Here is a 7,137-nt window from a genome sequence, read left to right as displayed (position 1 = left end):
GAGCATGGAACGTTCACTGCAGGAACGCTGTACCCAATACGGCCGTCAGGCAAGCGTAGCGGCCACACCCTACTGCGCGTCCGTGCCAGCAGCTAGGGACGAGGCATTGCGGGAGCTTGTGAGGAGCATTGTCCGCGAAGAACTGCAGAACCTCTACTTGAATGCACCACCTGCAGTGAATTATTCTAACGGGGACGTCATTCGTGATGAAATCCGGCGAGCTGTGCAGCCACCACCAGCACCACAACCAGAGCCATGCATTATGACGTATAGTGATGTACTACGTCAACCTGCCCCGAGCCACATTCATTCCGCCCCGTTGCCGGACCACCGCCTCGCTACCTGCGCCCCGTCAAGCCGCAACAATACCAGCGTCCCGTCATCAGCAAGGTGCACTTGTGGCGCACACCCAACAGATGGCCGCTCTGTTATCACTGCGGCGAGCCTAGCCACATTCTACGCAATTGCCCATACCGGAGAATGGGCTTAAGTGGATTTCCACCGAACGTGCCTCGACCTCTCTATGGAGAAAGAACACATGAGATTGAGGAATACCTGGCTGCTAACGAGATGCACCCGACGTCACCGCAACGGCAGTCGCGATCGTCATCGCCGAGGCGTTCTGCGTAATCCACTCGATATTCCTCCTCTGGGCAATTTAGAGGCACGTCCCCTCACCGGGAAAACTAAACACGGCGACCCCCGGGCGTGAGGCCGCCGCTACCTCTCAGATTAAACAGCCTCCACCCGACAATTTGACGCGACGGCTCGAGCGGCGACGACCCGGTCCGACGAACTTACCGACGTGCTGCGAACGCATTGTTTCCGGGGAAATTTTTGTAACCGCCGACAGTTGGGATGTGACCGCACTTGTGGATACCGGCGCCGATTTTTCCGTCATGAGCAGCCAGCTAGCAACGACACTCCGTAAGGTTCTGATGCCTTGGTCTGGGCCAATGATGCGCACTGCCGGTGGCCATGTCATGACGCCGATTGGTATGTGTACTTGCCGCATAGTGATCTGCGGTTTTACTTTCACTGGCACCTTTGCCGTATTAAAAGACTGCTGTAAAGATCTGATTCTAAGCATGGATTTTCTGCAAGAGTATGGTGCTGTTATAGACCTTCGGGAGCAGCTCACGGTATCGTTTTCAACCAAGCGAGCCGTTGATAGCAACACGGACTTCCGAAAAACGATGTTGCGCGTCTCTGACGACCACATAACAATCCCTCCGAGGGCGAGCAAGTTCGTCACAGTCGAATGTGATCACAGCACCGGCACGCATGGCATTGCCGAAGCCATCATGTCGCTGCTTTTCACTCGACAAGTTTGTGTTGCTCGGGGCCTTGTCGAACTTGTCCGTGGGCAAACCGAAGTGTTGGTGACAAACTTCACATGTGAACCCCAACATTTGACGGCGAACACGACGGTCGCTTATTTTGAAGAACTTGGAGAATGTACAGGCCAGTACGCTTTATCAAACACGTCAGACCTCGACAATGCGACGTCTACAGCCATTCAGACCGATGTGAACCCACACCTGCATAGAGAATCTTGTCAATTCGTTCCGCGATTGTTTTGCATCAACCTCCAAGTTCCGACAGACACCACTAACGAAGCACCGAATTATAGTTGCCGACGACCAACGTCCACTATGTCAGCGTCCTTACCGGGTGTCTTCAAAAGAACGTGACGCCATCTGCCGCCAAGTAACAGAAATGATCCAGGACGACGTTATCCAGCCGTCGACGAGCCCGTGGGCTTCGCCTGTTGTCCTTGTCGCGAAAAAGGATGGAACCTTGAGGTTCTGCGTGGATTATAGACGCCTCAACAACGTCACGAAAAAGGATCTGTACCCTCTGCCGCGTATAGACGACTCCCTCGATCGCCTTTGCCATGCCACTTTTCGTCACTTGACCTCCGCAGTGGATAGTGGCAAATAGAGGTTGACGAGCGAGACCGTGAGGAGACCGCATTTATTACGCCGGACGGTTTGTATGAGTTTAAAGTGCTCCCGTTTGGCCTGTGCTTGGCCCCTGCCACATTTCAACGAATGATGGACACCGTACTCTCTGGCCTGAAGTGGCAGTCATGCCTCGTATATCTCGATGACGTTGTAATTTTCTCGGACACGTTCGACGAGCACCTGAAAGGTTTGCGCGCTGTTTTCGAGGCCATCCGATCTGCTAGTCTTTCTCTAAAACCCGAAAAATGCCACTTCGTTTTTAATGAGCTGATATTTCTCGGCCACATTGTCAGCGCTCGAGGTGTTAGCCCAGACCAAGAAAAGACGGCCACTGTCGCTTCATTCCCCAAACCAGAAGATAAACGAAGCTTATGTCAATTTCTCGGCCTCTGCGCGTACTATCGTCGCTCTGTTCACAATTTCTCCAAGATCGCTGTGCCTCTGACTCGCCTGACAAAAGATGCCGAACCGTTCGTTTGGGGCCCCAACCAGGAAAAAGCCTTCACGGAACTCAAGTCCCGTCTCCAATGTACGCCTATACTTGGCCACTTCGACGAAGAGGCCGACACGGAACTGCACACGGATTCCAGTAACGTTGGCCTCGGTGCGGTCCTTGTTCAGCGGCAGGACGGTGCAGAACGCGTCGTTGCTTACGCCAGTCGCACTTTGTTCCGTTCTGTAGTTAATTATTCAACTACGGAAAAGGAGTGCCTCGCTGTTGTGTGGGCAGTCATTTAATTTCGTTCGCACTTCTACGGTCGTCCTGTTCGTGTCGTGAGCGACCATCACTCACTGTGTTGGCTGGCAAACCTGAAAGATCCATCGGGTCGGCTTGCTCGATGGAGCCTTCGGTTGCAAGAATTTGACGTTACTATCGTGCACAAGTCCGGCAAGAAACACAGTGATGCTGATTGTCTGTTCCGCACCCCTATTTCCTGCCACACGGACGGCTGCGACGACGATACCGCTTTCCTTGGTGTTATCACGTCGTCCACCTTAGCCCGAAAGCGGCGGGCCAATTCTGAATTTTTGCCCCTCATCGAATACCTCGAACGAACCGTGTCATCTCCTCAGCTCTTCAGGCGCGGACTGTCTTCATTTTGCTTGCGCGATGGTGTGCTCTACAAGAACTATGGTCCAACAGAAACTGCTTATCTGCTAGTAGTACCCACCACGCTTCATGACGAAGTTCTTCGTGAGTGCCACGACGACCTTTCTTCCGGCCATCTCGGGTTTTCTCGCACATTGGCACGGATACGCCGAATGTACTACTGGCCCAGGCTAGCTGCCGTTGTGCACCGCTACGTCCGTACCTGCCGTGAGTGCCAGCGGCGAAAGACATCGCCCATTAAACCAGCTGGCCTCCTGCAGTCTATAGATTCCCCGAAATTCCCATTTCAACAGGTCGGCATGGACTTACTAGGCCCATTCCCGAAGTCCTCCATGGGTAACAGGTATATAGTGGTTGCCACTGACTACCTCAGCCGCTACTGTGAGACCAAGGCCATTCCCCGTGGTACCGCAGAGGAAGTTGCGCATTTCTTCATTCACAACATTGTACTCCGTCACGGCGCCCCAACAGTCGTCTTAACTGACAGGGGAACCTAGTTTACGTCGGCACTCACGAGCGAGGTCCTTCGACTCAGTGGCACCACCCACCGCAAGACAACTGCCTATCATCCTCAAACTAATGGACTAACTGAGCGGCTTAACAAAACAATTGCCGACATGATTTCTATTTATGTAGACGATGATCATGAGAACTGGGACCGAATTCTGCCGTACATCACGTTCGCATACAACACTGCGCTCCAGGAAACTACGCGTTTCACTCCATTTCATTTGGTCCATGGACGCGAGCCTTTGACTATGCGCGATGCCATGCTTCTTCCGGATTCTGCTCTCTCCACTGTCGTGGGGGCTGACCAATTTATTAGTGACGCAGAAGCCGCACGCCAACTTGCCCGACAGCGAATTCGGCACCAACAAGTACACGACGCCCAGCGCTACAACCTGCGACACCGAAAGGTGACTTACACACCCGGCGATTAAGTCTGGGTTTGGAGCCCAATACGGTTGCAAGGGCGCTCTGTAAAGCTTCTGCGCCGTAACTTTGGACCCTACGAGGTGCTCCGTCGCCTCAGCGCGGTGGACTACGAGGTGCTACCACAAGGCACTGTCCGCTCCTCTCGGCATCCGAAGTCTGAAATAGTTCACGTCGCCAGAATGAAGCCTTATTACAATCGGTAAACCATTTTAGGGTCCAAACCAGAGCCAGAGACTCCCGTATAACTTGCCCCGCTTGTCTATTGTTCCCCTACGTTTGTGGCATCGGGTCGATGCCTCTTGGAAGGGGGGCAATGCCACACCGCTGCCCATCTTCTAGCGTCACCAAGTGGCCGAATGTCTTGGCGCGTGGCTGAGCGTCGATCTCGTCTGTCTCGAGCTTCGCTTGATTAAAAAAAAAGGGCAGCTCGGTTGTTCTTCTGTTTGCTGCGTGTGTTGGTGACAATATAAATGCCCACATGAATAAGTGCACTGATATGCCATATGCTATTGAAGTAAATTGAAACTTCCACAAACCAGTCTGGCTTTTGCCCTGCACAGGTGTTGAATGGTGTTTTGCATCCACTGCAAGAAATGGCACATATGCAAACAGAATGAGAGCTCAGAATAGTAAAAATTTGAAGTAGTACTAATCTTCAATTGTCCAAGATGTAAAATAAGTAATACAATTTTACATTCAAAAATCTTTTTTTCCAGGCAGCGCTGCAGGCTGCAGACTTGTTCCCTTAAGAACAGCCTTTCTTCAAGCTCTTTGGCTCTGTTTTTCCAAAACATTTTTCCTTTTTGTGCTTTTCTAAGCTCACTTTTTGCACAAAGCGAGTCTTCACTGCCAGAGGACGAGTCAGAGATGACCCGCTGTGTTTTCTTTGCGGCCTGCATGTAAACAATAATTCATGGTTAAGATGTGTAATTTGCAAACTTGAAAAGAAAGTTTCTCGAAAGCCTCCTAATAGCTAGTTGAGCAAGCATACGTACGCGGTGGCAGCTCCCGCGGCTTTGATTTTTTTTTTTTTTTTCAGAATGCTCTCATACTTTTCTTTTTTGGTGGCCGCCATGCATCGCTTTTAGTTCTAAAATGTTAAAAAAAGAATAAAAACGCACATATAACAAATATACGCAACACTTTGCAAGCAAAATTTCAGCATTGCAGAAATAAACAAAAACGCATGCGCACCTTTTTCTTCAGGGCTGCCGTCTGTTCTTCGCAGTCGCTCGAACAGTCTCCGGAGTCCAGAATTTTTGGCTTTCCGAGTCTTTTTGTAGCCATCCTTTAATTTCTTGTTCGGTCTCTGCACGGTTATATAGAAACTCCTGACAGGTTTTGAAAGCATGAAATACACAGTTAAAATGGAGTCATTACCTGCTTGCATCAGGACTTGAGCGCTGTAATGACCGCTGTCTGTTCCGTCCACTCGGCCTTGCCAGAACGCCGTATAAACAGCCCACTTGTCAAAATCGTTGCAGTCTTTTGGGCTGAAGCTTATGTCATTTGCAGGAATAACTTGCAACTTTCAATCAGGCAGCACAGGAACAAGTGTAAAAGAAGACACTCCCACCAATGATGCCTACCGATTGCCAAGATGTTGCAGTTAATCCCCCTACTTGTGTGATATCACAAGTGACTGGCATGAGCTTGGGGGTTGACCGTGAAATCATTAGAATGGGTTGATACCATTGGTTGAAAGACCTTGGAAAGATATTTGCCACTTTGTTGTTGACTTCTATTCAGCTGTAGTGGCTTGCATCTATAGGTTCCTCTAAAATGCTATTGAAAATTCCCTTCAAGTGCTGTCCTTTTTTCATTGCATGACAGTACTGGCTCTTATTTTTTGCTTCTTGCATGTTACTATGCCCAACAGGAACTGTGAAGTATCCAGTTGACTGCATCGTACCTGACAGAAATTTCGAGGAAACAAGAAAATATGCACCAGGCTGTGGAAACCGGAATGGTTATTGAAGGAGTCAAGGGCCCAACACCCTTGATCAACCTTACAAACTTTGATGGAATCTGGAGTTTTTCTCTAGATTACATGCACTGCTTGCTTCTAGGGGTGTCACGGCAACTAACAGAATGTTGGCTGTCAAATGTAGGTGAGCCATATTATATTGGGTCTCCGCAATATCTCTCTGCAATTGATGAGCGCCTTTGTAGTATAAGGCCTCATTTTAGCATTTCTCGGCTGCCCCGCACCCTCTCTCTCCGAAAATACTGGAAAGCCTCTGAATGGCAACACTGGTTGTTGTTTTTTTCCTTGCCATGTTTGGAAGGCTTCCTGCCGAGACAATATTTCAGACATTTTGCTCTTCTTGTATAGGGCATTGCCCTACTGCTACAAGAAACTGTATGTAGTGCTGATATTGTGGCTAGTACTGACTGCGTTGTAAAATTTGTGGTCGATGTGCAGTTCCTGTACGGAGAGAGGCGCATGACATATGTGCACCAGCTGCTGCACATTGCAAAGAGTGTGATAAAACAAGGGCCCCTGTGGGCACACTCATGCGTTAGTTTTGAGTCCAACATTGGCCACTTAAAAGAACTTGTGACATCAGCAAAAGGTGTGCCTTTGTAAATTGTAGAACGCCTCATGCTGGCGAGTAACTACAAAAATCTGAGAGCAGAACTTTTTCTCTCTCACTGGCCCAGCAAGCAATGAAGGCATTCTCCTTCTGAGCAGGCCACGGGATGTCTCTGGGTCATTACTTCACTTTGTCCAAAACCAGGTTGGCAACATAAATGGGCCTGTTGTGGAGCATGACCGTGCTAGAGTGTCTGGGTGTATGTTCCACAGTGAGCAATATGTGAGGCCAAACAAAACAAACTGCACTGCCTTAATGACAAACCAAGGGACTTGCCTGCAGGTAGCATATATTGTTTCGTTTAAGGATATCATTGGGCATCCAAAGATTTATGTTGTCTCTGAGACATTTTTATCACGATTTGTGCACCACTCCAAGCATATAATAAAGTGTGAAAGAACAGCGTCCAAGAGCCTTGTTGAATTGGTTGTTGATGTCACTCCCTGTATATACAGAGTATGGTCAAAGCATATATTTCATAAAACACTCTAAAGGTGTACTCTGCAAGGCAAATGAATACTAAGCT

The 7,137-nt window shown here is 49.3% G+C and overlaps 1 pseudogene; it reads left to right on the top strand.

The window, feature by feature from the left end:
- The first annotated feature begins 983 nt into the window (after positions 1-983).
- Positions 984-6,892, top strand: LOC146200831 (uncharacterized; annotated as a pseudogene).
- The last annotated feature ends 245 nt before the right edge of the window (positions 6,893-7,137 follow it).

This window comes from Amblyomma maculatum, chromosome 2, assembly GCF_055883805.1.
Source record: "Amblyomma maculatum isolate TAMU_Amacu chromosome 2, ASM5588380v1, whole genome shotgun sequence".
NCBI classification, from domain to species: domain Eukaryota; kingdom Metazoa; phylum Arthropoda; class Arachnida; order Ixodida; family Ixodidae; genus Amblyomma; species Amblyomma maculatum.
This window is presented reverse-complemented; position numbering and strand designations above follow the sequence as displayed.